Genomic DNA, 14,953 nt, shown 5'->3' with positions numbered 1-14,953 from the left:
GATTCAATAAGAATTAGCAAAGACCAAAAAATATTGTATAATTTTTACTATTCTTGGACTCTTTCAATCTATAATAATTTGAACCTTCTTTAGATCCATCATAAATTCTTTATTAGAAATGATATATCCTAAGAAGTTAATTTGAGTAGTGTAGAATATATACTTTTTCAACTTGGCATATAATCCCATATCTCTAAATTTTTGTAACACACGAAAAATATGAATTTTATATTTTTTATATTTTTAGAATAGATTAAAATATTATCTAAATAAAAAAAAATCATCTAGAAATTCATGAAAAATATTATTCTTAAGATGTTGAAATACTACTGGTGCATTTGTGAGTCCAAAAGGCATGAAATTATATTTAAAGTATCCATACCTTGTTCAAAAAGCATTCTTCTATTCATTTCTTTTTTTAATGTGGACCAAGTTATATACTCTTCTTAGATCTATTTTTATATTGATCTTAGCTTGATTTAGTTGATGAAGCAGTCTAGATATGAAAGATAAAGGAAATCTATTTTTGATAGTAATCTTATTGAGTCCTTGATAATCTATGCACATTTGTAGTGATCCATCTTTTTTCTTTACAAATAAGATAGGAGCTTTAGCAAGAGATTTTGAATGGCATATGAAATTCTTGGCCAAATTCTTGTTAATATATTTTTTTAGTTGAATCACTTCATTTTGTGATAAACTGTAGATTGGACCAAATGGTCATTGACTTCTTTCTTTAAGGTCAATTGAAAAATCATATGAACAAGGCTTTGAGAGAATATCTGCACTTTTTTTTCAAAAATATCTTAAAAATCTTGATATTGACTTGGAATGCCATTTAAAAACTTTTTATCATTTAAAATGAGTGTGGCATAAATAACAAAAGGCGATCCTTCTTTTGTAGCATACAAAAAAGCTTTTGTACCTACAAGTATGGATTTGACTACACTAAACTCATGAATTTTGACAAAACTCTTAATAATACTGTGAAAAAAAATTAAATCTACTAGAAATCCAATCTATTAGAAGATTATACTTTTCTAGCCACAATAAATCTAAAATGATTAGATTAGAGGGAGATATAATTATATTAAAAATTACTCAACTATTATTACCATTTATTGGTACATCTATAGAGAGTATTTTATGAGTAATATTCTTTGAAGATAATAGACAACTATCTATGACTTCTATATGTACAAGTTTAGTTTTTTGTACTAACGATATTTTATGGCTTTTAATAAATTCTTCATCTAAAAAAGAAGCTGAGGCTCTTGAATCTATTAAGATAGAGGCTTTATCATTATTAGGTCTTAAATACATATCTATTATAAAATAAAGAGAAGATTCTAAAGAAAGGATAGGATCTTTATTTGTATAAGATTCTAACTGTACGGTCTCTATTGTAACTAAATAAATTTATTTAAGAAATTCATTTTTTCATTTTTAATAGTTGTACTCCTCATTTTATAGTTGCATTATTTCTTTAAATAATGTTGAGTAATGAACTTAACTTCTCCACAATATGAATATAGTCCTTCTTAACAATAATGAGTCTTTTCTTGTTTAGTAAGAGGTTTAAAATATATTGCATTAATTTACATATCTTTTACTTTCAAATATTTAAATTGAGAAGTTATTGGTGTTGTCATTGAATTGTAATAACGTGGAGGTTTTCTTACGCAATTCTCACATTAAAACTTAGAAAGATAATTGTTACAATTCACAACAAAATCAATTGTTTGATTCAATGTTTGTGGATTAGGTAAGTTAAGCATCAATTTCTTTATTTTATATTATAATCCGTAGAAAAATTAGTTGATAAAGGCAACATCATCCAACTTAACATCAATTACTAGTTGTCAAAATTGTGTATGATATTGCAAGATATAAAACATATAATATCATAAGATAGAGATCTTATTAATTGAAATATAAATTGTATCATGTTCTCCATACATAGATCAAAAATTTACAAAAAAAGCCTCTAAATTATCCAAAATTAGATCTTATCATTCAAAAAAAGATTAAAATCATAATAATTTCGAATTTGAAAGGAGTGTATTAATGAATTTAACTTATAATTCTAGAATTGAATAACTTTGAGGTTGAAGATCAATGACAAGTTATACTTGGTTGTTAAATCCTCAAAACTTAGATCTTGTGCCATGAAACTTCTCAAATAAGGCAACTCTAGATTTTTAAATATTGGAAAGATATTCTATTATAAGAGAATGGATGTGATTTAGTATAGATGTTGAAGCAGCTCCAATCATGTTTCTATCTTCACTTCTTGCTATTTTTATTACCTCTTGAGGCATTAAATTGAGTTCATGTATTGCAAGCATCAACTCTCTTAATTTTTCTTACATTTGTGTCATTGTATTCTTCATCTTAAGAAGCTCTACCATGATTACACTTAGAAAAAAAATGTCTAATATCGCTCAAGTCATGCAAAAGAAAGGACTTGAAAACAAAAAAAATGCTAAGAACAGTATTAGTTTAAAAGAAGATAATCCACAACTTCTAATATGCTTATGTTTCATAAAAAAAAAAAGGATAATCTACTCTTAATCTACAAAAGACAAAGTCCTAATATTGTAAGAGCATTCTTGTCAATTTATGAAGGATATGAATAGAAAAAAGTTGTATAAATTTAAAAAATTTGTGTCAAAAGAAAAGTGATAAAAATAAAATTAAAATTAAAAAATTATGTATATTAAAAAAAAATTGGAATGGCTATTGCCAAATGAGAAAGAAACTAGAAATTCTTGAAATTAGACTAGAAAAAGGAAAAGAATTGATAAGAGTGAAAAAGGCTTTACTCTTACGTCTATATATACTACCTACTTAGGATCTATGTGGCGACGTTCTATAGAACTTCCAAAAACATATTGACTTTGTATGACACATATTTTGACTTGTAAGGCAAGTTTTTTATATGGGCGCTACATAATTAGCTTGTTCTACAAGCTATTAACATATGTGACACATAGATAGCTTGTTGACTAAGTTTCTAACCTACCAATCAATTACAAATATATATAAAGTCAAAACAATGTCTAGGAAGCTTTTTTAAAAGGTATTATAAAATTAACCTATCTTTATTTAATTCTACTTATTTATATTATCTAGATAATAATTATAATAGATATATGTCTATGTGTCAAGGAAAAGAACTCGATGAAAAAGTAATTTAGACAAGTGAACCTTCACTCAAAGAAAGGTAACAAAATATAAATAAACAAGTATGTATACTGAAAGAAAAACTTGAATGGCTATTGCCAAAGACTAGAAAACATGAAGACTCTTGAAACTAGACTGGAAACAAAAAAAGAGTTGACAAGAGTGAAGAAGGCTTCACTCTTATCTCTATATATACTATCTAACTAAAGGCTACATGGTGACATTCTATAGGACCTCCAATATGTGTTGACTTTGTAGGACACATGCCTTCACTTACAAGGCAAGTTTTTCTACATGTGGGCCATATTGTTAACTTGGTCCCAAGCTAACAACATGTGTGGCACATGGCCAACTTGTTGACCACGTTTCTAATCCAAAAATTCAATTAAAGACACCTATAAAGTCAAAGCAGCGTCTATGAAGCTTCCATACCAAATACTATAGAATTATCTTTCTTTTATCTACTTTTACTTATTTCTACCTATTTATATATGTAATTACTGGCTTACATGAGTATGTCCATGATATTATCCTCCCTTCTAGGGACTAGTTCCACGAGGAGTGGTCATCATATGTTGAGGAAATCTATGATGCGACGAATTATATTCACCACATTTTTTGATCTTTGTTTTCTTCAAAGATGATTAATAGGGCCTCTCAACCATCGGTAGTGTCCCATACCAAGGCAAAAAGACCACCCAGTTATTTGATCATTGTTGAGGCCTTCATAACTTCCTTCGAATAGAACATTTGGAACACCATCAAGAATTGTTCCTACCTCTAGTAAAATCACCAAACATCGGGAGTCCCTTCCCAAGTCATGATACCAAATATGTTGTATCTCGCCATCTATTCGAGGAAGAACATGTCGTTCTTAAAGATCTTCATCTTGATTATGTCGTCTTGAAGGTTGTGACAATCGTAATGTCTCATCTGGCAGGTCAACAAATAAAGGCTCTTGAGTCAAATCCACTAGTTGTTGGTTCTCCATCTCTTAAGCGTCACAACTACAAAGAAGCTACAAACAAGGATTGAAAGTAGAATGTTATCTTGCTTAGATGTTGTTTCTTTTATAAAGAAGATTTTCATCTTGTTTTTGATGGATTTCGTCGATGAAAAGCCTCCACCACCTTTGATGTATTTGCAAGATTCTTAACTGGCTCCCATGTGCATTCACTAATATCATATCCGCACCAATGGACAAGATATTCCAATTTATTTTGGCGCTGCCTTGAATCTAGGACTTCTTCTACTTCAAATTCTTTATTATTGTCTACTTCTATAGGAGGAGGTGGAGCTTGTCATCTTCTTGGTATGTCCAGTGTCTTCTATGATTCAAGAAGAAATACGTGAAATATTGGATGGATTTTCATAAACTCTGGTAGATGTAAACGATATGCAACTAGATTGATTTGTGGAGAAATAAAAAATGATCCAAGCTTTCAATAGTCCAACTTATCACAAGCACGATTGGTTTTGATATTACGATGAAGTAGCCATACCTTATCACCCAAGTGGAATGGTGGTTGTTCCTTATGATAGACATCCGCATTGACCTTTTGTTGTTCTTGAGTTTCTTTTAACTACGCCTTCATCATTGCATGTAGCTCTGACAAATGAATCGCTAAATCTTTCGTAGTAGGATTATCAACTTTTGAAAAGTCAAAAGTATGAAGTCGTGGATGATAACCATAATTAGTAAAGAAAGGTGTTTATTTTGTAGAAGAATGTACCGTGTTATTGTAAGCAAATTTTGCCAATGGCAAAAGAGTTGTCCAATTATCTTGTTGGTAGTTAATGATATATCTTAAATATGGCTCCAAAATTTGATTAACACGCTCCGTTTGTCCATCACTTTGAGGATGAAATGTCGAAGATAGTTTTATATCCACTTTTAGAATCTTGAAAAGAGTCCGCCAAAATCTTGATACAAATTGAGTTCACCTATCTGATATAATATCCTTGAGTAATCCATGATAGCGATAGATATTGTCAAGAAAGAACTTAGCTCTTTCTTCACCTGTGATAGATTTTGTACATGGTACAAAATGTGCCATCTTGATAAAACGATCTACTATCACAAATATAGAGTCATAAGAACCTGAGATTGGAAGATCTATGATGAAGTCCATAGAAACAGAAGACCATGGTTGTTCTGGAATAGGTAATGGCTAAAGAAGTCGAAAAGATTGATGACGAGGAGTTTTTGATCTTGAACAAACATCACATGATTGTACAAAATCTTTGACTGCCTTCTACATTTGAGGCGACCAAAAATCCCTAGATATCAGCTCCAAAGTCTTATTGTATCCAAAGTGTCCTGCTGCTAAGAAGTCGTGACGAGCTAGAAGAACACGTAAACGTGCTTCTCTTTCTGGAACATATAGGCATCCTTCGAAATATAATAGGTTGTTCTTGAACTTGAATTTAGATGGATCATGAGATCTAAAAGAATTATTCTTGATATCTTGAACAAGAGGGTCTGAAGACATACTTAATTGGACTTGTTTGAGAAAAGTTAAATCAACAGTCAATGTTGATTTTATTGCTCGAAGATGAAATTGCTCCGGCTTCAAGAGAACCATTCTTTATTGTTCAAAAGCTGCATCTCCTTCTTTTGGTGCAAGATAAGAACGTCTAGACAAGGCATCAGACAAACCTTGTTGTTTTCCTGAATGATAAGTGATGATAAACTCGAATCTAAATAAAGACATGTTCCAACGAGCTTGACGACGATTTAATATACGTGCTGACATGAAATACTCAAGGTTCTTATGATTCATATATACAATGACCGAAGTAGAAGCACCTTCTAGATAATGATACCATTCTTGAAAAGAATCCATAATTGCAAGAAGTTCTTTGTCATGGATTTCATAATTGATTTCTGCTGCTGAGAATTTTCTTGAATGAAAGGCTACTGGATGAAGTTTGTCTTTTGTTCCCATTTGTGACAAAACTACACCTAAAGCAAAGTTTGATGCATATGTTTCCATAAAGAACGCTTTGGAAAAATCAACACGATACAAGATTGGTGCAAAAACAAACACTGTCTTCAAAGATTCAAAAGCAACTACCGCTTCTTGATTCTATTGGAGTTTGTCTTTACAAGTCAAATGTATAAGTGGAGCTGCAACTTGAGAGAAGTCTTTGATGAAGATCCGATAGTAGTTGAAAAATCTCAAAAAGCATTGGACATCTCTTACTGTTTTTGGGATCTTCCAATCTATAATAGTTTGAACTTTCTTAGGATCCATCATAAGTCCATCATTTGAAATGATGTAACCTAAGAAATCGACTTGAATAGTGTAGAATATACACTTTTCTATCTTGGCATAGAGTCCCACATCTCTTAATTTTTGTAACACATGACAAATATGAAGTTCATGTTCTTCCGGATTCTTAGAATAGATCAAGTTGTCGTCTAGATAACAGACCACAAAATCGTCCAAAAACTCTCGAAAAACATCATTTATTAGATGTTGAAAAGCTGTTGGTGTATTTGTAAGTCCAAAAGGCATAACGTTGTATTCAAAATATCCATATCTAGTTCGAAATGCAGTCTTCCATTCATCTCCTTTTTTGATGTGTACTAGATTGTATACTCCCCGGAGATCTATTTTTTTATAGATCTTAGCTTGATTCAACTGATCAAGAAGTCTAGATATTAAAAGTAGTGGATACTTGTCTTGATGGTAATCTTGTTGAGTCCTCGATAATCAACACACATCCACAATGATCCATCTTTTTTCTTCACAAATAGAATTGGAGCTCCTGTCGGAGATTTAGAATAGCGTATGAAATTCTTAGTTAGATTTTCTTCAATATATTCCTTGAGTTTAGTCAACTCATTTTGTGATAAACTGTAGATTGGTCCGAATGGCGGTTGTGTTCCTTCTTGAAGGTCAATTGAGCAATCTTAGGGACAATGTTCCAAGAATATATCTGCATTTTTTTTTTCAAATACATCTTGAAATTCTTGATATTGGCTTAGAATGCCACGTGAAGTCTTTGCATCGTTAGAAACAAGTGTGGCATAAATAATATATGGTGATTCTTTCATAGCAGCATGCAAGAAAGCTTTTGCACCTATAAATACGGATTTAATTGAACTCAACTTATGACTCTCTACTTGATTAATTACATTGGTAGTTGTACTTTTAGAGAAAGTAAGAGTTTGAGAAATCCAATCTATTTGAGGGTTGTATTTTTCTAACCACGATAAACCTAAAATGACTGGATTAAAGGAAGATCTAATGATATTAATACTATAAAGCTATTATGACCATTGATTATTACTTCTATAAGAAGGATTTTATGGGTAATATCTCCTGAAGATAATAGACGACCATCTATGACTTCTATATGAACATGTTTAATTTTCTTTACTAAAGTTATGTTATATCTTTTAGTAAATTCTTCATCTAAAAAATATGTTGAGGTTCTTGAATCTAACAAGGCTCAGGCTTTGTAATGTTTAGGTCCTAAAATAACATTTAATGTAAAACAAGGAGAGGGTTCTGAGGAGAGAATATGACCTTTATTAGATGTTAAGCAAGGTTCTAGCCGCACGGTCCCTATTGTAGCTGAAGAAACTCGTTTTCCGACATATTGCCTTCTTTGACAGCCATACTCCTCATTTTGTGGTTGCGTTGTTTCTTTGGACAATGTTGAGCAGTGTGTTTTGGTTCTCCACAATATATTCATAATCCTTCTTAACGATGATGAGTCTTTTTTTGTTCAGTAAGAGGTTTGAAACGTACTGCATCAATTTTCATATCCTCTACTTCGAAATGTATGTATTGAAGAGATATTGGTGTTGCTATTGAATTATAGTTACGTTGAGGTCCACTTGTATGGTTCTCAAATCGGAATTCAAAATGGCAATTGTCACATTTCACAACAAAGTCAATTGCTTCACTCAATGTTTGAGGATCATGTAAGTTGAGCATTAATTTTTTTACCTCATATTGTAATCCGTAGAGAAATTGACTAATAAGTACAACATCATCCCACTTGATATCAGTTGCAAGTTGTCAAAATTGTGAAGCATACAACGTTACCGATCGATTACTTTATCATAAAATACAGATCTTATTGGTTGCAACATGGATTGCATCATGTTTTCCATACATGGATCAAAACTCTATGAGAAAAACCTCTAGATTATCCAATATTGGATCTCGTCATTCAAAAAAAGTTAAAAACTACGATAGTGCTGAATCTGAAAGAAGCGTACCAATGAATCTAAGTTGCGATCCTAGAGTTAGATAGCTTTGGAGTTGAAGTTCAATCACAAGTTACACTTGATTGATAAATCCTTGAAACTTGGATTTGGTGCCATCAAACTTCTCGAGTAGGATAATTCTTGGTTCTCTAACACTGGAAGGGCATTCCACCATAGGAAAAGGGACATGATTTGGTGCAGATGTTGAAGCAGCTCCAATCATTTCTATATCTTCACTTCTTGCCAATCTTGTTGCTCCTTGTGGTGGTAAATTGAGTTGATGTATTGCAAGCATTAACTCCCTCAATTGCTCTTGCATTTGTGCCATTGCACTCTTCATTTCAACAAGTTCTGCCATGATAACACTTAAAAAAGAGAAGATGTCTAATATCACTCAAGACAAATAGAAGAGAGGACTTGAGAACAAAAAAAATACTAAGGACAATATCAGTTTAGAAGAAGATAATCCACAACTTCTAATATGCTTGTGTCTTATAAAGAAAAAGAAGTAATCCACTCTTAATCAAGATAAGACAAAGCTTTGATATTGTAAGTGTATTCTTGTCAATCTATCAAGGACAAGAACTTGATGAAAAAGCAATTCAGATAAGTGAGCCTTCACTCAAAGAAAGGTATCAAAATATAAATAAATAAGTATGTATATTGAAAGAGAAATTGGAATGACTATTGTCAAAGACTAGAAAATATGAAGACTCTTGAAACTAGACTGGAAACAAGAAAGGAGTTGACAAGAGTGAATAAGGCTTCACTCTTATCTCTATATATACTATCTAACTAGGGGCTACATGGCGATGTTCTATAGGACCTCTAATATGTGTTGACTTTGTAGGACATATGTCTAGACTTATAAGGCAAGTTTTTCTACGTGTGGACCACATTGTTAACTTGGTCTCAAGCTAACAACATGTGTGGCACATGGCTAACTTGTTGACCTTGTTTCTAATCCAAAAAGTCAATTAAAGACACCTATAAAGTCAAAGCAGCGTCTATGAAGCTTCCATACTAAATACTATAGAAATATCTTTCTTTTATCTACTTTTACTTACTTCTACCTATTTATATATGTAATTACTGGCTTACATGAGTATGTCTGTGACACCATGATAGTAGATTAAATACTTAGTCAATAAATTAATCATATATTGTACGTATTAGTAGCTTATAGTATAAGCTAATCATTTAATGCACATATAAAAAACTTGTTTTGCAAGCTGAGACATGTGTCTTATAAATTGGATACATATTAGAAGTTCTATAGAATCTCACCTTATAGCTCTTAGTTAGATATTTTTGTTAACTCTTTTCTTACTTCTAGTCTAGTTTTAAAGATCTTTAATTTTTTTTTTTTCATTTAACAATAGCCATTCTAGTTTTTTTTTTAATATTTATAGTTTCTTATTTTTATTTCGTCATCTTTTTTTAAGAAAAATCTAATTTATTTATTTACTTTCATCAAGTTCTTGTCCTTGAAAATTAGATAGAATGAGTTAATTATAAGGCTCAATCTCAAACATATTTGATATTAAGAATATCTCTAAATGGCTATCTTTAAAAGATAATTTTTTTTTATTATAATTAGCAAAAAAAAAAAAAATATTGAGATCCACCTTCAAGAGATTAACAATTTAGTAAATCAATTAGCAAGATTTGCAATAGCTATAATTGATAAAGATTTAATAGATCTCACTTTGTTGAATCTTTGAAAGTCTTTGTCAATCTTCAAACCAATTTGGAGGGAGAAAAAACATCAATCTATGATTTTTAAACTTGATAGATTACTACTACAAGAAAAAAAAAAATCAAGGCCATAAAAAATAATTCAAAAGAAGTAAAAGAAGTATAGTATGTTAGGTCCAAAAACTATTATAAGTCAAATTTTATAGGTCAAACTACCTAATGTTGTAATGGAAGCTTGGATAGAAGATGTTCTTAGAGGAAATTAAACTACTAAAGTAGATGAAGTCATCCTCAAATTAACATGCTAAAAATCTAGTGTCACAAATGTTATAAGTTTGGTTACTATGCCTAAGATTGTGAAGTAATTGAGATGGAAGAAAAAATTAGAAATATACAAATTCAACTTATCAAATTTGAAGAAAAATAAAGGTACATTAATTCCACCAAGATTAATGGTAATAAAGAAGATAATAAAGACAAAATTATGAATACTAGTATAGATGTTTTTAACTTCAAAGGAGATTGATTCTTAGATTTTAGAATAAATTCTTATATAATAAGTAAAAAATATCAATTGAAAAATATGATAGATACAAAAAATTCTAACATTTCAACGATTGATGGATAAATTATGAAAATAAAAGATAAAGATATTCTAACTTTCTCAAATTCTATTAAAGAGAATAAACAAGTTTTTTTTTTTTTTTTTTTTTTTTTGCATTCTAAGTGTTAAAACTAACCTTATTTCAGTTGAAAAATTTATAAAATATAGATTACTTAATATTTTTTAATTCAAAATAATGCTATATTTATAAACATAATGAATTTAATAAAATCTATCTTGATATAATATAAATTAAAAATAAGCTGTACAAGATTAAAAAAAAAAAAAAAAAATCAACTCATTTCTTATGAGTCCCATCAATAAATTTTAATTGGAAGATTGATTAAAAATATAATTTAAAATCATTTAATTATAGAAATATTAATATTAAAAAGTCTTTTTTATTATTTAAGTATTTATTAGAATTTAAAAGTATTTATAATTTACAAAGATCTTATTAAAAGAAAATTATAAAAATAGAATCTTAATAAGTCTTGAAAGCTATTATCTTAATTGATTTAGTATTATTTAGGAATTATAAGAGAAAATTTCAAGATTTTGATAAAATTTAGTTTTATCACCTTCAAAGCTATTATGAAGGAATAGAGGAAGATTTGAAGGCAATATAAGGTTTTTAAGATAATTAAGTATTTTTAAACACTATGATAAAGTAAAAAATATAAAAAAATAATATTAATAGTAAACAATAGGAAGACCATCAATTATTATAATACTTGTAGGAAAAAATGTGCACAAGTTCTATATAGATTGTGGCACCTTTGATATAAGTACAAAATAAGACTAAGTCTTCAAGGTCTATTTTAAATACCTATATACATTATATGTGAGTCTTAAAGAGGATCATATCCTTGATTTATGAAAAAATTATATTTTATATAAAATTTATCTATCTAAAACATATATGTTACTTTATAATTTTATTTTTCATAAGATAATAACCGAATCAACAAATTGTGACTAAGTTTTGGAGAATGTAATTGCTTAGTTACATTCATTTTACTTATTTTGCATTTTTTTTTCTTATTAAAAATTTAGCTTTATTTTTCATATGATAAATTTCAAATCCTTCAAATCTTCAAAGTTTTTAGAACTTTAGTAGAACAAAATAGCAAGATTAAATGCTTGCATATTGATAGAGGCAGAGAATATACATCAAATGCCTTCAAGTACTACTAAAAACTTAAGAGAATTAATTGATAAATGACTATGAACTACTTACTTCAATAGAATAGTCTTAAAGAGCATAAAAACCAAATAATTTTTAAAGAAATTATGAGTATTATAAATGGCACTAAGATGTCCAAGTATCTTTAGATGGGATAGTCAAGACAATCAACTTTATTCAAAACAACAATCTAACAAAGGTACTATGATTCATTGCATCAAATTAGATAACTATCATGTCTTATAGTATAGATAACTTTAATGTTTATATGTTTGCCATAGACTTAGAAAATCAAGAGTAGAAATCACTATATAATCCTATACAATAAAGAAATAATATCTTATTTAAATAAGCTATAAGTGATGCATAATAGAATCAAGCTATAATTGATGAAATGTACTTTATTGAATTAAAAAAAACTTGAATTTTTTAACCTTTGTTTTCAAAGAAATATCCTATTATATCTAGATGGGTCTATAAACTAAAATCAAGATTACAAACATGTAAAATACTTATCTTGATGTTCTTTATTAATGACTTATTTATTACAAGTAATAGTAATAAGTTAATCTATTTATTAAAATCCTTCTTGTATAACACCTTTGATTTAATTGACCTAAAAAAAATTAAATAATGATTTTGCATATCCTTTAAATAAATCTTACTCAATATCATCTTGCATCAAAAAGAATATACATTTTCTATCATTAAGTAATTTAAAATTTTTAATTGTAAGAAATCTAAAATATTTCTACTAGAAGAATTAAACTAGTCATTGATATAAACTCTTTTTACATTGATTCAATCTATTATTTTTAGTTAGTGGGTAAACTAATCTTTCTTATTATAATCCAATCACATATTTTTTATGTTATTAATTAAGTCAATAGTTTCAAGATAAATCTATAAGAATTACAATTGGATATTGTCAAATACATATTGTGCTATATGAAACATACTTTAGATTATGGCATCTTCTGTATATTATAATAAATTCCTACCAATTTCTTACAAACACCTTTAATGTAAAATCCTTTCTTAAAAATCTCCGATTGTAATTAAATATTTATTTGTAATAGAAATTTTTATCTCAAATATAATAAATACCAACATCACCAATTATCATTAATAAGACAAAAGATAAAGTAGAAGGCATATAAGACGCAGTTTAGTGCCAACAATAATGCTGAAAAAACAGTGTAGAGATAAAACATGCATCTTTATTTCAATAGGTAATAATATTCTAATATCAAAGACATGAATCTCAAAAAAATAAAACCTCAATATACTCTTATGTCACTCAAAAAGACTAAAAAATCACTTAAAGATGATATAGTATTAAACTTGAATAGCTATTACCAAAGATAAGAAGACTCGAAAGTCTTGAAACAAGACTAAGGACTAAAAAAATATTGACAAGAATGAAGAAGGCTTCACTCTTGTTTCTATATATATTCTTAACTAGGAGCTACATCGCAATATCCTATAGGACTCTCAAAATGTGTTGACTTTGCAAGACACATATCTTAACTTGCAAGACAAGTATTTTAAATGTGCACCACATACTTAGCTTGTATTGTAAGCTATCAACTTGTGATTAACTTATTGACTAATTTTCTAATCTACCAATTAACTATAAATATATGTAAAGTCAAAGTAATATCTATAAAGCTTCTAAGAAGTTTTTTTAGAAAATATTATAAAATAAATTTATTTTTATGTATTTCTACTCAATCATATAAGTAAATATTAGAATAAATATGTATGTCTATGATATTATCCTTCCCTTCTAGGAATGAGTTCCATGAAGAATAGTTAGCATATATTGAAAAAATCCAAAATGGGACAAATTATATTTGCTACATATTTTGATCTTTGTTCTCTTTGAAGATGGTTGATAGGTTCTCTCAGCCATTGATAGTATTCCATACTAAGATAAGAAGACCATCCTATTATTTTATTGTTATTGAAGCCTTCATAACTCACTTTAAATAAAATATTTGAAACACCATCATGAATCATTCCTACCTCTAATAAAATCACCAAATATAAAGAGTCTCTTCCAAAGTTGTGATAGCAAATATATTATATCTTTCTATCTATTTAAGGAAGAACATATTATTCTTAAAGATCTTTATTTCAATTACATATATCTTGAAAGTTGTGACAATTGAAATGTCTCATGTGATAAGTCAACAAGTAATAGCTCTTGAATTGAATCTATTAATTGTTGGTTTTCCATCTCCTTAGCATCACAAATATACAAAAGTTACAAACAAGAGTAGAAAGTAGAATGTTATCTTCTTTGAATCTTATTTCTTTTATAGTAAAGATTTATTATTCTTTATCTTAATATTAATAGATGTTGTCAATGAAAAGTCTCAACCTTCTTTGTTATATTTGGAAGATTCTTTGCTAGCTTCCATGTATATTTAATAATATCATATCTGTACCAATAAATAAGATATTCTAATCTATTTTGGTACTTCCTTAAATCTAAGACTTTTTCTACCTCAAACTCTTGATTATTATTCACTTCTATAGGAAAAAGTGGCATTTGGCTTCTCAAGATATTCATTGTCTTATATGGCTCAAAAAAAAAAACATGTGGAATACATGATGGATCTTCATAGACTTTGGTAGATGTAATCGATAAGCAACAAGATTGACTTGTTCACTAATAAAAAAAAAGGCCCAAGCTTATGATAATCTAACTTAACACAAAGACAAGTAATCTTGATATTGTAACAAAATAGTCCTACTTTGTCACCTACAATAAATTATAGTTGTTCTTTGTAATAAGTATCTACATTGAACTTTTGTTGTTCTTGAGCTTTGTTTAATTACACCTTTATTATTGCATTTAGCTTTAACAAATAATTTTCTAATCTTCTATCGTAAGATTATCAATTTTTGAAAAGTCAAAAGTATCAAGTCGTAGATAATAACCATAATTAAAAAAAAAAAAAGTGTTTGTTGAATAGAAGAATGTATTGAATTATTATATCCAAACTCTTCTTATGGAAAAAGAGTTGCACAATCATCTTGATAA

The sequence above is a fragment of the Physcomitrium patens genome, chromosome 8 (genome assembly GCF_059467195.1).
Source record: "Physcomitrium patens ecotype Gransden chromosome 8, ASM5946719v1, whole genome shotgun sequence".
In the NCBI taxonomy this organism is placed as follows: Eukaryota; Viridiplantae; Streptophyta; class Bryopsida; order Funariales; family Funariaceae; genus Physcomitrium; species Physcomitrium patens.
This window is presented reverse-complemented; position numbering follows the sequence as displayed.